Raw genomic sequence first — 20,029 nt, forward strand, 5'->3', positions numbered from 1 at the left:
ATTTTTAACATCAAGGGTCATTTGCAATGGAAATTTCCCAACCTTAAACATATTTTTTAAGTTTTAATTGGGTTCCTAAGATAATTTGAATGTCTAACTTCATGTACAAATACTACTTGTTGAAAGGAACCTCCCAGCCAAGTTTCACAGAAATTGGAGTTATTTTTTAGACTTGGCAATTCAAGTGATTTGTGTTTCGGAGGCTTCATTTACCAGCCTCGGTGATCATAAAAGTAAAATATTTGGCTATCTACTACAAGTTGACATGAAAAAATAGGTAAAAATATCACAATTACCAATTTTCATGCTTTGCTTCTAAGTATTGAATTTCAGTTGTGACAAAAATTAAATTATCACAGCAAGTCATTTTTTTTTGTTTCGGAGGCTTCATGTTAACAATGGTTAAACATTGCAGAAGTAGTTTTTTTGAAAACAACACTGTTGGGATCATCTAAGCTGTTATTTTCTTGCGTGTATTGAATCAATGATTCTATGCGGCAGATATTGTAGATTTATAACATGGTAATTTTTTCACCCATTTGTTAAGTATGGTGTTATTTAGCCTTTATTTGCATGTGAAGCCTCCGAAACGGGCTTTCTTGGGTATCAGTATATTTTTCAAACATTAACCATAATATCAATTTTTTTTTAAATTTATGACATTCTGCACATACCATGTAACAATTACAATGCAGATATCAATATGGAACACACCAATTTAGATATGCATAGATGATAATTAACCTTATTGTTGTTTCGGAGGCTTCATTTGTTTCGGAGGCTTCAATTGTTAACGGAAAGTTTGTATTGGGTCCCATTTTCAAACGGTGATATATATCTCCACGATTTAAAAACAAGTGACTTGAGGATCTACTTTGCTACATTTTGATAAATAGATTGGATGAGCTCTTTTATTTATATTTGCCCAAGCTTGCTGAACAGTTTGTTTCGGAGGCTTCAAAAAAGTTAACGGAAAATTGGCTCTTTGAAGTCAAGATTTTATAAAAATTTTAAAAGCTTGCAAATCGACTAATTTTTGTTACCCATTTCAAGTTAAGATATCAACTGTTATGAATCAAGAAGTGAAGAAATAACCAAGAATTATGAACCAAAGCTATACCCACAAAGTTTGTTAACAATTGTTGACGGAAAATGAAGCCTCGAAACGACAAATCTCAAGCCCGGTTCTCAAAAATACAGGGCTGTTCACAATTAAATCTAATGTGGCAGTGTTTACTGAACATATGACCGTACTTTCAGGATAAGAAAAATTATCCATGAACTAACTGAAGAAAACACAGGGTTTTACAAAAATGTTACTGTTTTTATAGTTTTTCAAAATGGCAATATTAGGTACATTTAAGCCTGCTAAAACTGAACGCAGTAACTCCCGAAGATGATTATGCTACCCAAGGTAGCTGCTAACTAGATGACTTATGTGGCCAAAAATCATGGAATTCTGTGGCTTTATTAGAACACAACGAATCAAAATGTTAAAAATCTAAAGTTGCACCCTTTACCGTGAAAATGACCATATATATATATAGATTGTTTTGTATTAAACAGGTATTATCTACTGAAGATAGCACAGGTGCTAGCTATATAAATAGATTCATCAAGGTTATTGGTAGACAATATGAAAGGTTTCTTTTGAACAAAACCAAAACTTTCACTTGCCATTGACGGTTTCACCTATCATGGTCAGTGACAGCACAATGAATTTTATTGGGGGGAGGCAAAGTGAATTTCAGGGGTGGGCAAAGTGAATTTCAGTAAGAGGGGTGGGCAAAATTAACAAATTTTGTGCAAAATAGCTGCAAAAAGTGGAAATGTTCTAATTTTGGTGAAATGCCGTCCTGCCCCCTGTAGTTCCGCCACTGATCATGATCGATGGGCATCATCAAAATGATGATTGGTGATTCCTCCAGTTGGATGTATCCTGACTGAAGGTGGTGTCTTATAAGGCAGGAGTGGATCATGCACATGACTTATGAAGTGGGTCCCTTGTCTTTGTTCATGACATTGGGTCCTTGTCTTCTGATCAAAATTGATTCTTGACGGTTTCACCTATCATGGTCAGTGACAGCACAATTAATTTTATTGGGGGAGTGAATTTCAGGGGTGGGCAAAGTGAATTTCAGTAAGAGGGGTGGGCAAAATCAACAAATTTTGTGCAAAATAGCTGCAAAAAGTGGAAATGTTCTAATTTTGGATGTATCCTGACTGAAGATGGTGTCTTATTAGGCAGGAGTGGATCATTCACATGACTTATAAAAGTGGATCCCCTTGTCTTTGTTCATGACATTGGGAATTTTGACCTTTTACCTTTATTTTTAACTCTGTGCGCCATCAAAATCCAAAAAGTTTTTGCTGGAAAATGAAACTTACCATGGAGGTCTGTAATTACAAACTTGTTTGGACTTGGGATCTCGATGGCGTGGCCCATTATGATGCTTTGAGGTTTGCCTGAGGGCGCTTTTCAAAAACATTGATTTGCTGTTTTTATGTACCATCAAGAACTTTTTTTCTTGGTTTTTGTGATGTAACCATTTGGTACTTCAAAAAAATGCAAAACGCAGGTTGGGATGATGATGTTATGCCCCTCCAAAGTTTGCCATTTGTAAACTAGGCTCACAGAGGCCGAAATTTCAAGATTTTTTTCAGCTGAATGAAGGCACTGTGCATGCTCATATTGTACATGTGAGTTGTTGGTGTTAATATGTACCAATATAATTTTTAGAAAAAATTTAATTATTTTTGTATCGCAGTTGGGTACATAATAAGGAAGACTGGCTCTTAAATTACAAATCGTGTGCAAAAGGTTACTATTTTCAATGAGCTATGACTTTGCTAAAGAGTGCTTACAAATTAATAGTAGCACATAGTTTGATTTGTATTTCAAATATGCTATCTACTAAAGCAGGCTTTGAGTTTTAAGGAGTGCGAATGTGATCACACTCCACAACACTCCTTAAATGATCATAAGGAGTGTGATTTATCACACTCCTTAATCTTTAAGCTTAACACTCATGATTCACAAAATAGCACACCTCACAAGATTGAGGTGTGCTATTTATCACACACCTCAATTAATTTTTTTAAACTAAAAGCCTGCTAAAAACACTTGGATCCTGCTCAAGATAACACTTTGATTGTTTTGTATACATGTGCTATCTTCAGTAGATACAAGGGTATTATGTGCTTGGGTGTTAAGCCCTTGAGACCAAGGTAGTGGATGGCACTGCGGATTGGCTGAATTTCCCCCCGTGGTTTTACCTTCAATTTTCATGATTTTTTTTTTTCAATTCTCAGAAACCGCTAACTGTCAATGGCCCATGGTTCAGCTATGGTGTGGTAACCGCTCTAGTTACTCCATATTTTTGCCTTTTATTTTGAAAGAAAATGTATAATTTTTGCTATTATTAGTTCACGACACATGGCCTTTTTGTAAACATTTCACTTGAAATGAACATATCCCCGATCAGATTTTAAAATCATAACTTAGATTGTCGTTTTGTATTACATGCATGCTATCTACTGAAGATAGCACGTAGTTTGTTTTGTATTTTACACATGCTATCTACTGAAGATTAGTTTTTCCTTCATTTTTGACCATTGTTGTCAATCTTTGCCCCCCTTAAAAGATGGCTTCCCCTTGCCCCCCCTATTTGCATACCCTCTGAAAAAGTGCTTGCTACGCCACTGCTGGTTTGTCACTAGCACTTAATATTAGCATCTAAATTGTTTTTTGTGAAACCCATGCAATCTACTACTGAAGATATCACTTACATTGTTTTATATTACACATGTACCAGGTAGATTTTGTATTACACACATGCTTACTACTGAAGATAGCACGTACCAGGTAGATTTTGTATTACACACATGCTTACTACTGAAGATCATAACTTAGATTGTTGCTTTGTATTACATGCATGATATCTACTGAAGACAGGTTTGACTATGAAAACGATTCTCTTATAAATGCATCTATGCAGTTTCCACCTCGATACACCCAATATTTGCTTATTTTGGGTTTTGATGATGATGATAAAACATTAGTCTGAAGTTAAAATTATGAAGATGATACAGTTTATGATGTTTTGACAAAGTCTGTACAGAATTCTTATCATCTATACCATATTATGCTGCACATAAGGCAATATAATGCCAATTTGGCACAAAGTATGAACTTTGACCTCTATTATATCAGTTAAGAAGCTAGATCATGAAAAATGAAATTGGGATCTTGTTGGCGTATCTTTTGTAATGCAGTAAAAAGCCCACATTGCGCTGCGCATCATTGTTCAAAGGAATTGAGGTCAAATTGACCTCCACAATGAGGCTAAGTCAATTTTCAAAAAATCATTAATATATGAAGATCAAGAGATTCCAAGCTAATTTTTATATTAATTGACAGAGAATTATGCCTTCTTTAATGAGTTGCTATTCTGAAAGTCAGGTGATGTTGACGCGCAGAAATAAAAAAAAAAAAAAATGCCCGAAAATAGGGAATTTTGACCATTGACCTTTATTAAATCTGTGCGCCATCAAAATCCAAAAAAGTTTTTGCTGGAAAATGAAACTTACCATGAAGGTCTTTAATTACAAACTTGTTCCGACTTGGGATCTCAATGGCGCGGCCCATTATGATGCTTTGAAGTTTGCCTGAGGGCGCTTTTCATCAAAACATTGGATTTGTTGTTTTTATGTACCATCAAGAACTTTTTTTCTTGGTTTTTGTGATGTAACCATTTGGTACTTCAAAAAATGCAAAACGCAGGTTGGGATGATGATGGCGCAAGATGTTATGCCCCTCCAAAGTTTGCCATTAGGCTCAGAGAGGCCGAAATTTCAAGATTTTTTAAAGCTGAATGAGAGTGCTGTGCATGCTCATATTTTACATGTGAGTTGTTGGTGTTAATATGTACCAATATAATTTTTTAGAGAAAATTTAATTATTTTTTGTATCACAGTTGGGTACATAATAAGGAAGACTGGCTCTTAAATTGCAAATCTTGTGCAAAAGGTTACTATTTTCAATGAGCTATGACTTTGCTAAAGAGTGCTTACAAATTAATAGTAGCACATAGTTTGATTTGTAGTTCAAATATGCTATCTACTAAAGCAGGCTTTGAGTTTTAAGGAGTGCGAGTGTGATCTCACTCCACAACACTCCTTAAATGAGTGTGATTTATCACACTCCTTAATCTTTAAGCTTAACACTCATGATTCACAAAATAGCACTCCTCACAAGTTTTTATTTATCACACACCTCAATTAATTTTTTAAAACTAAAAGCCTCCTAAAGGGAACACTTGGATCGTTTTGCATGCCATAAGGCTGAGTTCACATAGAAGTATACGGTATACGGTATTCGCTATACGAAATACGCTCATTCGTTCAGGCTGAGTTCATATAGGAGTATACTATGTGAACTCAGCCTGATCAATGAGCGTATTTCAGATAAGCTTTCCTATGTCAGTTTACCCATTTTCTTCGGTCTTATCAAATGCTTGTAACTTTACTTCTTGAGTTCACATTGCATTCAATGAGGTGTCATAATGTGCAGAATTAGATAGTGCATCTATTAAAAAAATGAATTTGCCCACATATGGTTTAGGTTTTTAAAATTTGGACGGTATACGCTGCACTAAAATCGAACACGCACGATTCCCACTATGCTAAACTATACGCAGGTATACGCCCTTTTCGAATAGCTCTTATGTGACCCGGTACTATGAAATTACCTTGCTCGATTTAATCTATACTGGCTGCACCTGCAAAAGCGTGCATTGTATACCCGAATAGTATACTTCTGTTCGATCGTAGCCTTATGTGGCCCGGTACTATGAAATTGCCTTGCTCGATTTAACTATATACGCGTGTACCTGCAAAACGTACACCGTATACCCGAATAGTATACTTCTATGTGAACGCAGCCTAATGGTGCTGTCTACTAAAGATAGCACTTCAATTGTTTTGTATACATGTGCTATCTTCAGTGGATTATGTGCTTGTGTGTTAAGCCCTTGAGACCAAGGTAGTAGATGGCACTGCGGATTGGCTGAATTTCCCCCCAATTCTCAGAAACCGCTGACTCTCAATGGCCCATGGTTCAGCTATGGTGTGGTAACGCAGGCATGAGAATTTTCAGTTTAAAAACTGAATTCAGTTTTTTTTACAGTCAAAATTTCCGCAACTTTATTTAATTTCAGCCTGTTTTGGTACTTTTTGCCCAATTTCACGCCATTTTCATTTTTTTTCAGTTTTTTTAGGAAAGTGCAGTCTCATGCCTGCCGGCTCTAGTTACTCCATATTTTTGCCTTTTATTTTGGGAAAGATTAGACTTTCCTCTTTCAGAAAATGTATAATTTTTGCTATTATTAGTTCACGACACATGGCCTTTTAGTAAACATTTCACTTGAATGAACATATCCCTGATAAGATTTTAAAATCACAACTTAGATTGTCGTTTTGTATTACATGCATGCTATATATTGAAGATAGCTTGTAGTTTGTTTTGTATTTTACACATGCTATCTACTGAAGATAAGTTTTTTCCTTCATTTTTGACCATTTCTGTCAATCTTTGCCCCCCCCCTTAAAAGTTGGCTCCCCCTTTCCCCTATTTGCCCACCCTCTGAAAATGTGCTTGCTACGCCATTGCTGGTTTGTCACTAGCACTTAATATTATCATCTAAATTGTTTTGTGTGAAACATATGCAATCTACTACTGAAGATATCACTTACATTGTTTTAGTATTACACATGTGCTATCTACTGAAGATAGCACGTACCAGGTAGATTTTGTATTACACACATGCTTACTACTGAAGATCATAACTTAGATTGTTGTTTTGTATTACATGCATACTATTAGGCATATCACCTCAAAAATAATCGCAGCAGAAACACGTTATTTAATGTTCCTACATTATTGAGCTTTATTAGAGCATCAAAAATCAAAAAACAGAATTAAAATCGGTCAATGCATTGTGATGTAGTGTCAATTTAAAGATGCTCGTAGATGGAATGAAATCCTGCCACAAATGGCTGTAATGACAAAATTGGCACATTTCGAGATTTTGAAGGTATATTTGGACGCTTGCTTGAAAAAGCAGCGTTAATTTAAATATCACATGTTAAATGCCTATCTTTCCTGACTTCGTTACAGAAAACAAAATTAAAAAATCTATCATTGAATAATCATAATAAATTAACCAAATATACTATTTTAGCAATTTTGGCCAATCTGCAGACAAATTAAATCTCAAAAAATGACTAAGTTCAGCTAATTAATATGCAAAATTGATGCCAATAGAAAACCGTACATGATATAAAGGTGCTGGTTTTTTTTGCACACATATGTATACAACGTTCTTTCAATTGATAACAAAAAATACAAAAAAAGCAAATAATTATGCAAATTAGGTAATTACAGCTAATTATGTATTAATGATATTATTATGTAAATTAGGCATGAGTAATTTTAGGTTTTTTTCAATATTTAATGAACGTCTGTTCATTCATCATAATTTTTTTAAGTATGATCATGTTATGAGCTTGAATAAATGAACTGCAGTTAATTATTTAAAAACAATACAAAAAAAAAAAAGTTTGACATTTTGACGGTGTCTAGAATATAATTTTCATTTTACTGTAAACATGGTATGTGTCACCATTACTCAAAGCCAAGTCCGAAAAGTAAAAATTAAAATTCAGTTGCAATGAGACTTTAAATTAACATTTTGTCATCTGGATTAACATGGGAGGACAATCGGTAAAGTGAACAGCAATTTTACTGTACCGTGTACCGTATACAAAAATAGTATGGCCTTGGACACACACAATGGCTTAGAGCTATTGTGGTTTGGAAAATTACTCCCTAAAAAAACATTGATTATTGTTTTGCTTCAACTGGTTTTAGGGAAGTGTTTCATTTGTTGTCGACGGAATTAATTTACATGCTAAGAAAGATTAGTATTTCAGCTAAATGGTGGTAGTTCCTTTACTTCAATAGGCCTATATTTACTGATTTATGAGCGATCTTCAAAAATCCTAAAAAACAGGCAGTAGCTCTTAAACAAAACAATTTTTAATTTTTGAGGACCCGATGTTAGCCTCGGAAAGGTTTCACACATCATATATTAAAAATTTAAACAATTTGGATAAATGAAGCATATGAATAAATTCATTTATCGACATGGATGTTTTCTAAAATTTGCCAAATTTGAAGCGCCCCTTTTCAATTCACTGTTATGCTTGCATGCACAGTGTAGCAGAATTATTGTGCAGCCACTGTGACATACCTAATACTATCTACTGAAGATAGCACATAGTTTGTTTTGTATTTCACATATGCTATCTATTGAAGATAACACTTGGATCGGTTTGTATGCCATATAGGTGCTGTCTGCTAAAGAGCACTTTGATTGTTTTGTATTCATGTGCTATCTTCAGTAGATATGAGGGGCAATTGATAAGTTTGTGACCTAAGGTAGAAGATGAGCTATACAGTTGTAACTGATATTCTTTGCAGTTCACTGAATGATTACACAGAAAGTTTGAAGTAATTTTTTTTTCTTGTTTTTCTGTTAGAGACAATTGAACCTTGACAGTCAGCAGTTTCTAAGAATTGTCAATTTAGACCCTGTGGGGATGGCGGCTGGCTTTCCTGGGCAGGGATTGTATTCCAGTCTCTCCTTTCCACGTTTGAACTCGACAGCCCACTTCATGCTGTACGAAGAGGAACCTCCAAGTGTGGTCACTACGACTTAGTGGACCTGCTTGGGTGTTAAGCCCTTGAGATCAAGGTAGTGGATGACAATGTGGATTCCCCAGTTTTTCCTTCAATTTTCATGTTTTTCTTGTTTTTCAATTCTCAGAAACCGCTGTCAATGGCCCATGGTTCAGCTATGGTGCGGTAACTGCTCTAGTTACTCCATATCTCAATTTCAAATTTGCAGTGTTTGGCCTCCATGGACCAGATCATATCACAATTTAAGATGTTCTATAGTGTGCCTTTAAGTGGCCAAGCAGGTTTGCCTGCCTTTTTACAGGTCTGCTGATATTTTTTACTGGATGAATTAAATATAACAATAATATATTTGGGGAATTTTTTTTAAAATTCAATATTACTGTAGGGGCGTATGTGTGTATGTATGTATGTATGTATGTATGTATGTATGTCATTATGTACATAGAAAACCGGACTTACACATCCTTCATGAACAATTGAAAAAGGCATATATAGTTGAATTTCAAAGCCATTGCTAAGTATTTGAGCATCAGTGCTGCCATTGGCTCAAAATTTGTGTGGCAAATGCATGTTTGTGCCAGTGGCGTAGTGTGTGCCATCACATTGGGGGGGGGGGGGCACCGACCATGATTGGTGGGGCACCGGATCTGATTGGGGGTACAAGTCGTCTTTCTGCAATTTTCCTATGGGATTTTAAAAATTTCAGATTGATTGGGGGGACATGTGCCCCTATGACGCTACACCACTGGTCTGTGCGGTCAATGCACAGAGCTAGTTTTCGCTCTTCTGGTTGCCATTTGCTTGGCTATGGGTTTGCTCTTTGCCATGGTTTGGATTTTTGCTTTTCATGTGCTTTCCATGGTTTCTCACTTTTTGCTTGTAATTAGATTTTGAATTTGCTGCCTGCTCTGCAAGCTTTATGTGGTGTTCTGTATTTTGCATACAGTGTGGTCCAAAAAGCACTTTACCCACTTTGAAAGCTTAATTTCTCAGAATTCAGAGCAGTCATTCCCAATATTGTTACATATTTTAAATATATATCTGTCAAAAAATGGGTCGAAAATCACTTTGTCCACACGCAATAAATCAATGGGATGTACCCAATTACTATCCGCATTGCATTAGGGCTAATGGGTAAACACCCTCGGCTTGTCATTCAAAAGTAATAAATGTTTTATATGCATGAATAAATTACAATCCAAGATGTTAATCCTTACTATTCATGCTAGATACAATAATGTACCCGAACTTCAATTCCGTGATTGACAAAGAATTATGAAATTAACAAATCAATCACAATACTCTGAAAAAGATTTTCATAAAAATATGCAAAAACAATTTGAAACGCCATGCGAGGCAAACTGTTGCGTATTATCAGTGGCGTACCGTGGCCGCCCTTTCCCCGGGGGGGCTGAAGAAAAGCCCCTTCCTCAACAGCCCGAAAAGGTTGCCCCAATTTTTTTACGGTCGTTTGAAAAAGTGAAGAGCCAAAAAAAAAAAAAAAAAAAAGGATTTATAGGCGCTACCGCCCCAAAAGCAACACATTTTGATGTATAGTACAATTTTTTCACATTTTCCACCCTTTTTTCTTTACTAATTCTTTTTGCCGCCCTTCTTCTGCCTCCACCCCTCTTTTTGCCGCCCCTTCTTCCCACCGTCCCTTCGATTTTGCCGCCCCCTGCTTTGACCCCGGGGAGCTGGCGCCCCCAAAGCCCCCCCCCCCCAAAAAAAATATGCGCATGATTATATAGCTTGAGTATGGAGTATTAGGCAGTAGTTCGGCCAGTTCTATTACGTCCACTCAGTCCTTCACATCTATTCAACATAATAATAGTTACTAATAGTAATGTACTTCTTATGATAGGTTTGGGTGGGATTCTGACAAGTCAAAAAAATATATCTGTTATTAAGTATACTTCTGCCAAAAAATCATGTCTTGTATTGTAAATTGCCATATCTTGACACCTTGAAATCCCGTCTAGAAATCCACAGTCACAATATGCAATCAAATTGTGAGGATTAATATCTTGGATTATAAAAATTCGCTCATGCATGTAAAATTTTGAATGACAAGCGGAGGTTGTTTACCAATATGCATGCCTAGTGTATCCCTGTTGGTAATCGGATACATCCCATTGAATTTCGTGTGGACAAGGTGATTTTCGACCCTCTGACATAAAACTGCTGCCATTTTGTTACTTTGGCTTCTTTTTCTCATTTTTCCACATATTCTTAGAAAGCTATATTTTTAAGATATGTAACATTTTTGAGAATAGCTGCTCAAAACTTCGAAAACTGAACCTTTCAAATTGGGTAAAGTTTTTTTTGGACCACCCTGTATAATTGCACTTATCAAATAAAATACTTGAAATATGTATGTATATATGTTCTAATGTGTTTCCTCATGTAAATTATAGTTACTAAATATGTACTTATTTTTTTACACATGATTAGGCTACTTGTTACAAAGCCTAATGTTTACAAAATAAGGGAAAGGAAATAAATAAAGTATGAAGAGATTTGCTTATTTTGGGTTTTGATGATGATGATGATGATGATAAAACATTAGTCTGAAGCTGAAATTATGAAGATGATGTTTTGACAAAGTCAAATTCTTATCATCTAATAGCATTTCAGTATTTCAGCTTGATTTTAATGTGCCTTGAATATAAAGTAGATCAAAGCAAAAGAATGTGTCCAGTGCTTTATTTCATTAACCATAATTATATTTATTAGTTCTGAAGACCTCCATTTTTGAGTTCTTGGGACGTTTTTAGTTCCCAAAACCCTACTTTTTGTGATCAGTTCCTTAGACAAGCAGCGACTTGCTACAGGGTGTATCAAAATGATTGGTACCCGTCAGTTTTCAGGGATTATGGACAGGACTGCCGCAACACAATGCAACATAGATGTACCTAATTTGTGGACAAATAATGTGAACGATAATAAACTACAAATTAAGGCCATTTTACTGTGATCCAATTTGGGAGATGCAGGCTTGTCAATAAACATGAAAACGTATGGGTACCAATCATTTTGATACAGCCTGTATGATCCTCCCATCAAAGCTTATCAATGTGTGCATCCAACTAACACATGGATCAAACACGGAACTTTTTACACATAAAATCCATACGTTGGACCATTTTTAGCAGTGAAGCCAGCTCAAGCAGTACCTGTGTCCTTCAGTTCATTCATAACAAACGCTTGGAAAATACTGCACAAATTTTGAGATGCTTTTTGATATCCCAGTTTGTAAATGTTAATGGTTTTGATATATTACGAGCGCAGCGAGCAGGAAATTTTGCATGTTTAAAGGTTTCCATACTATTTTCATAAGCTTTTTATTCAAATGGCACCCATAAGTGTGTTCCATATATTATTACATACTAGAAAACAAACCTAGCTGGGGCATGTTGGTGTTTTGGAGGTATCTGATCCCAGCAAAATGTTCCAAAAATGTTCCCCTGGTCATGAGGTTTGTTGTCACCGAGTTTGAGCCATGGGCTCCATACAGATCTCCTGAAAATGCAATTCTAAGATTTGCCCCCAGATGACCTTTGATCTGACTCCTGCAAATGTTCCAAAATGTACCCCTGGTCATGAGGTTTGTTGTCACCGAGTTTGAGCCCTACCTGACCCTTAACCTTGGGATGACATTTGCAGTTTCATACTCCCGAAGTGCGAGGGATTATTTTGAGCAAGTTACAGCCTGATCGAGCAACTTGAATTTTGTCCTGACCTTTGACCTTGGATGACCTTTGCGGTTTCATACTCCCCAAGTGTCAGGGATCATTTTCAGCAAGTTAGCAGCCCAATTACCTCAGATGACCTTTGCGGTTTCATACTCCCCAAGTGTCAGGTATCAATTTTCTCAAGTTAAGCCCAATCGGAGCAGACCTAATATTTGACCTTGGATACTCCCCAAGTGTCAGGGATCATTTTCCCCGAGTTAAGGCTGATAGGAGCTACTTTAAATTCGACCTGACATTTGACCTCAGATGACCTTTGCAGTTTCCCCAAGTCTTGGGTTCATTTTACCTGAGTTACAGGCCAATCGGAGCAACTATAAATTTAACCTGACCTTTGACCTCGGATGATCTTTGCAGTTCCCCGAGTTACAGCCCAATCTGAACTTTAAATTTCATTTGACTTGGACAACCTAACAAATGCAAACTTGCTCTGGCTTGGACCAAGTCGCACCTAACCACCAAGTTGGAGGGAAGTTTTCAGGAATTTCCAAAAATAGGGTCGGTATTCTTTCGGCACATTTTCTTATTTCCAAAATTAGGGTTGGTCGGTTGAGGGCACTAATCTGATTATGTGCCCAAGAATAAGAGAGTAGCTAGGGCATACATGTGTTTGTTCTTCTGGATTTTTCCTGAGTTCATAATTTTTTAATGGCAAAAATTTACACAATTGTTCTGCTTGATTTTCAGCCCATTTTGGGGTAATTTAGCCCAATTTCACACTGTTTTTCAAAATTTTCTATCAGGATATTTCACAAGCTATCAATCACACCCACAGTAGTAATATTATGGCAAACATAGCACGTTGGTCTATTTAGAAAAAAGGATGAATATAGGCTATTTTCTTATTTAAATCATTGAATTTGAAAGACATGACCTCTAAATGAGTACTCATATCCCATATGCATGTTCATAGGACAATCAAGTTACTTTATTACCGGTATATAATGTAGAGTAAAATACAGACAATGATCTTATTTAGACCTTACAAGAAGTGAATAGGCCTACTTGCTTAGGCCCAGTATCCATAGGCTGTTCCCTTGTGGAGTGTGCCCTTGTTCCGTGTTCACTTGTTCCCATGTAACCTGCCACACAGACAATGAACCTTCAACGAAAGTTCAAAAATTTTGATATTTTTGGGCCAAAATTTCAGTCCAAAGTAAACAGTATTTTAAAGGTGGGTAACCTGATTGAAAATCTCATCCTCCACTTTACCTCATCAAAATGCTAATTTTGGTATGAGATGAAAGCTCATATTTTTCTCATAGACATTGAAATTTGGTGTATATCCGAAGAAATCATCAAAAACTGCTGAATCAAAAATTTTGATATTTTTGGGCCAAAATTTCAGTCCAAAGTAAACAGTATTTTAAAGGTGGGTAACCTGATTGAAAATCTCATCCTCCACTTTACCTCATCAAAATGCTAATTTTGGTATGAGATGAAAGCTCAACCGTGCCTATCATCACACCACATGGGATGCATGCACAAACAGCGCATATATCAAGTAGTACAGGGTGTATCAAAATGATTGGTACCCGTCAGTTTTCAGGGATTATGGACAGGACTGCCGCAACACAATGCAACATAGATGTACCTAATTTGTGGACAAATAATGTGAACGATAATAAACTACAAATTAAGGCCATTTTACTGTGATCCAATTTGGGAGATGCAGGCTTGTCAATAAACATGAAAACGTATGGGTACCAATCATTTTGATACAGCCTGTATGATCCTCCCATCAAAGCTTATCAATGTGTGCATCCAACTAACACATGGATCAAACACGGAACTTTTACACATAAAATACGTTGGACCATTTTTAGCAGTGAAGCCAGCTCAAGCAGTACCTGTGTCCTTCAGTTCATTCATAACAAACGCTTGGAAAATACTGCACAAATTTTGAGATGTTTTTGATATCCCAGTTTGTAAATGTTAATGGTTTTGATATATTACGAGCGCAATTTTTGCATGTTTAAAGGTTTCCATACTATTTTCATAAGCTTTTTATTCAACTGGCACCCATAAGTGTGTTCCATATATTATTACATACTAGAAAACAAACCTAGCTGGGGCATGTTGGTGTTTTGGAGGTATCTGATCCCAGCAAAATGTTCCAAAAATGTTCCCCTGGTCATGAGGTTTGTTGTCACCGAGTTTGAGCCATGGGCTCCATACAGATCTCCTGAAAATGCAATTCTAAGATTTGCCCCCAGATGACCTTTGATCTGACTCCTGCAAAATGTTCCAAAATGTACCCCTGGTCATGAGGTTTGTTGTCACCGAGTTTGAGCCCTACCTGACCCTTAACCTTGGGATGACATTTGCAGTTTCATACTCCCGAAGTGCGAGGGATTATTTTGAGCAAGTTACAGCCTGATCGGAGCAACTTGAATTTTGTCCTGACCTTTGACCTTGGATGACCTTTGCGGTTTCATACTCCCCAAGTGTCAGGGATCATTTTCAGCAAGTTAGCAGCCCAATTACCTCAGATGACCTTTGCGGTTTCATACTCCCCAAGTGTCAGGTATCAATTTTCTCAAGTTAAGCCCAATCGGAGCAGACCTAATATTTGACCTTGGATACTCCCCAAGTGTCAGGGATCATTTTCCCCGAGTTAAGGCTGATAGGAGCTACTTTAAATTCGACCTGACATTTGACCTCAGATGACCTTTGCAGTTTCCCCAAGTCTTGGGTTCATTTTACCTGAGTTACAGGCCAATCGGAGCAACTATAAATTTAACCTGACCTTTGACCTCGGATGATCTTTGCAGTTCCCCGAGTTACAGCCCAATCTGAACTTTAAATTTCATTTGACTTGGACAACCTAACAAATGCAAACTTGCTCTGGCTTGGACCAAGTCGCACCTAACCACCAAGTTGGAGGGAAGTTTTTCAGGAATTTCCAAAAATAGGGTCGGTATTCTTTCGGCACATTTTCTTATTTCCAAAATTAGGGTTGGTCGGTTGAGGGCACTAATCTGATTATGTGCCCAAGAATAAGAGAGTAGCTAGGGCATACATGTGTTTGTTCTTCATTTACACAATTATTGTTCTGCTTGATTTTCAGCCCATTTTGGGGTAATTTAGCCCAATTTCACACTGTTTTTCAAAATTTTCTATCAGGATATTTCACAAGCTATCAATCACACCCACAGTAGTAATATTATGGCAAACATAGCACGTTGGTCTATTTAGAAAAAAGTAAGGATGAATATAGGCTATTTTCTTATTTAAATCATTGAATTTGAAAGACATGACCTCTAAATGAGTACTCATATCCCATATGCATGTTCATAGGACAATCAAGTTACTTTATTACCGGTATATAATGTAGAGTAAAATACAGACAATGATCTTATTTAGACCTTACAAGAAGTGAATAGGCCTACTTGCTTAGGCCCAGTATCCATAGGCTGTTCCTTGTGGAGTGTGCCCTTGTTCCGTGTTCACTTGTTCCCATGTAACCTGCCACACAGACAATGAACCCTCAACGAAAGTTCAAAAATTTTGATATTTTGGGCCAAAATTTCAGTCCAAAGTAAACAGTATTTTAAAGGTGGGTAACCTGATTGAAAATCTCATCCTCCACTTTACCTCATCAAAATGCTAATTTTGGTATGAGATGAAAGCTCATATTTTTCTCATAGACATTGAAATTTGGTGTATATCCGAAAGAAATCATCAAAAAACTGCTGAATTAGTTCAAAAATTTTGATATTTTTGGGCCAAAATTTCAGTCCAAAGTAAACAGTATTTTAAAGGTGGGTAACCTGATTGAAAATCTCATCCTCCACTTTACCTCATCAAAATGCTAATTTTGGTATGAGATGAAGCTCATATTTTTCTCATAGACATTGAAATTTGGTGTATATCCGAAGAAATCATCAAAAAACTGCTGAATTAGTCTCAACTATGGTATACCATATAGTTGAGACTAATTAGGCAGTTTTTTGATGATGTCTTCGGAAATCCAGCGAGTTGGAACTTCTAATTTCAATATTTCTGAGAAAAATAGGGCCTTTTACTTGAAATAAATACAATGGAAACTCATTAACACGAAGTTGTGCGAATTCAAATTTTACTTCTTGTTATCAAGAGTTCGTGTTATCCAGTTCTAATAACATGTGAAATGTATGCTTGGGAATGTAAAACATACTTCTTGTTATCAGGAACTTCTTGTTAAGATGGTTTGTGTTAACGAGTTGCCACTGTATATTACATTATATTACATTAATAAAAACACTGTAGACTACCAGTATCACACTGTATAAATGTTGGTAATTCCATTTTAGTCACATTTACAAAAAAAACATTTACATTTTCTTTTTGCATGAGTGCTTGAAAGGGATGACATTTTATGTTATACGCAAGTTTTAAAGAATTTGATTTTCCAAATATATCAGGTCACCTTCCTTTAATAATCATTTTCTACTTTAAGGGGTACTACACCTGCCCAATTTTGTGCCTATTTTTTGCATTTTTCTCAAAAATTATAGCGCATTGGTGATAAGTAAGATATGTTTATTATAGGGGCAAGGACTATAACTACTGCACTGGAAATTTTATTTCAGCACAGACAACAGTTATGGAGTTACAGTCAAAAATGAGGGAAAACCAATATTTGATCAATAAATCAATAACTACTTGCCTTGAGTTGCTGAATTTTCAGTGCAGTAGTTGTAGTCCTTGTCCCTATAATATACATATCTTACTTGTCACCAATGCGCTATAATTTTTGAGAAAAATGTAAAAATATGCTCAAAATTGGCCAGGCGTGGAGTACCCCCTTAACAAAAGGAAATTTTGATGGTTGTCCCTTAATCTACTTTGAACTTTCATCCAAACTTTAACCATGGGTTTCACTGCTCCTTGTAAACAGACTCAATGCAGCACTCATAACTCATCTAGACCAGATGTGAAACAGACTCAACGCAGCACTCATAACTCATCTAGACCAGACGTGAAAAACCCCTGCGTATTTTAACTCTCCATGTAAAAGCAGCTTTATACATTTCAAACATCAGTGTTCAATTTGGTAGCTTAACCCTAACCCGCCAGGGGCTTTTTGACAACGGGAAGGGAAAGAAGGAAGATATAAAGAGAGAAAAGAAAGAAAGAATTTGTTTGCTCTGGGTGGGATTCGAACCCGAGACCCCCTCGCATGCCAATCACTGGGTCGGCGACACTTTGCCATGGGTCTTGGGCTTCGCTGGCCAGCAAAACCGTGCCTATCATCACACCACATGGGATGCATGCACAAACAGCGCATATATCAAGTAGTATTCTGTAGTACTCAGACGTGTTAGGGTTAAGCAAAGGGCGGAGGGGGGCTCCTGGCTACCAGGGTTTTTTTACCAGCTCATAGAGTCATGCAGTTAATTACTAAAAGTCTGCAAAAAATTTGCACGTAAATGTGGAAATGCAGACAAAACAATTAAACATGGCCCTCCTCTTCCTCGTTAGCTAGTTATTGTTTTAATATTATGAAGAAATCCATACAAGGTGTATCAAAATGATTGGGACCCATCAGATTGTTAGTCTAATCAAATACCTGCTTCTTCCACATTCAGCATTAGAGCCTCTTGAAATTACTACAATTTATTGTTTAATGACACAAATCTACAAACAAGGTACATGTAGATGTAATGATGCATTTTGATGTAGCAGACTTGGCCATGTTCACTGGATATTTATGGGTACCAATCATTTTGATACACCCTGTACCATATTTTTGCTGAACCATGAAATAGTATCAGCATACATTAGTGTATCTTACTTACTTACTGACTGACTAACCTTTTGGTCTGAAATGGACATATCTCTAAATGCCACAAAAGTATGACCCCCCCCTCCCCAAGTGGTGTCAAATTAAAGAGAAAAAAGTAAAGAATATAATAAAAAATATTTTTCCAACTGGGGGTGGCACTCAACATAAGACCCGGGTCAATATTCATATTTCCTATCTCAAAAGCCAAGAAGGTATGAACCCCCAAGTGGTGTAAAATGAAAGAGAACATAGTAAAGAATATAATAAAAATGATTTTCCCACGGGGGTAATACTCCTCATAGGACCTGGGTCAATAATCATATTTTGGGTCCTTCTCATATCTCGAAATGCCAAGGTGGTATGAGCTCCCGAGTGGTGTCAAATGAAAGAGAAAGAAGTAAAGAATGTGAAAATAATTTCTGTGGGGAGACACTCATCATAAGACTCGGGTCAATATTCCTATTTTGGGTCCTTTTCATATCTAGATAATAGATATCCAAAGAATGTATGACCCCCGGGTGACAGTGGTATACTGCAAAGGCCTGTGGTTCAGCTGTGGTACCGTAACCGCTCTGGTTTTATATATTAATAATTAATAAATCTGGCATTTTAGACTGCATTATATTCAGGTTTTAATTTTTCACGATACCCTCAAACAATTGGTGCACACTGCACAGTCATTGACTTTATAAATAGGTCATCTTCTAAAGTTAAACTGTATTAACGCAGTGTGTGTAATTTTCTTGTGTGAAGTTTCTCAGTTTTTTTTAGACCATGATGTCACCTGCTATGTTTCTGGTAGTTTACTGAATGTCATCCATTGCCCGTTTCGCCAATCATTTTCTTCCTTAGTCTGAGGCACTGCAATAAAATACAGAAAAATGCAGTAATGAAATCAAATTGTTCACATAATAGTACATTCACGTGATTTTACCAGCCAGTGGACTTTGAATGAAATCAGATCAAAATAGCCCTCATCATCAAGAAGTATTTTGAGCCCTGCTTGATTCACAGAACTGAAACAAAACTTGGGCAGAAAATGATCATTATCTCAGATTGGATAAATTCCTGCTTGGCAGACATAGCAACCTTCCTTCTTTCCCTTGATGTGCAAATCTTTTGCAAAAGCACTTCTGCATTTATCTGCCATGTATATACTAGAGTGGTTTGTGGCACTGCAAATTTGAACCAGCTATCATTGAGTACATCTCGAAATACATGGGTGCTAAATGCAATATGTTCCCAAGTTGCACAAAATAGCTCGTATGAGTATAATACTATGTTCATGATGCAAATATATATGTGACATGTCATGTCAAAAGGAGACACTTTTGGGCAGGTTATCAATTTTAAGGTTTTTACATATAGAGATATTTTGCTCCACAATGCCGTTTTCCCCAATGAAATCAGACATTCCTAAGCGAAGCTGCTGAGTTCGTAAGTTATGGTATTATAAAATTGGAAATTGGGATATCGGCCTTTTAAAATATTATTGACAATGTTGAGAGTAGGAATTACCTTGAAAATGTCTCAAAAAATACAAGATGCCAGTTATATTCCGATCTGAAACTATCTGACAATATATTTAACATTAATAACATCACAAATTTGCAACAAACCCAAATTGTAAAAAAATCACCCCTGGGCAGATTTTTGGCTATTTCTCCATTTTCAATCCTGCCCAAAAGTGTCTCCTTTTGACATGACACGTCACATATATATTAAAAGTCAAAAATATTCAACAAA

General features: G+C 36.5%; 1 protein-coding gene across 1 annotated transcript in view; it reads left to right on the top strand.

Annotated features, from left to right (window-relative positions):
- The window catches only part of LOC140140619 (complement component receptor 1-like protein), a 96,345-nt gene that overhangs the window by 20,049 nt on the left and 56,267 nt on the right, over positions 1 to 20,029 (top strand). The window lies entirely within an intron of this gene.

The sequence above is a fragment of the Amphiura filiformis genome, chromosome 19, assembly GCF_039555335.1.
Source record: "Amphiura filiformis chromosome 19, Afil_fr2py, whole genome shotgun sequence".
Lineage (NCBI taxonomy): Eukaryota > Metazoa > Echinodermata > Ophiuroidea > Amphilepidida > Amphiuridae > Amphiura > Amphiura filiformis.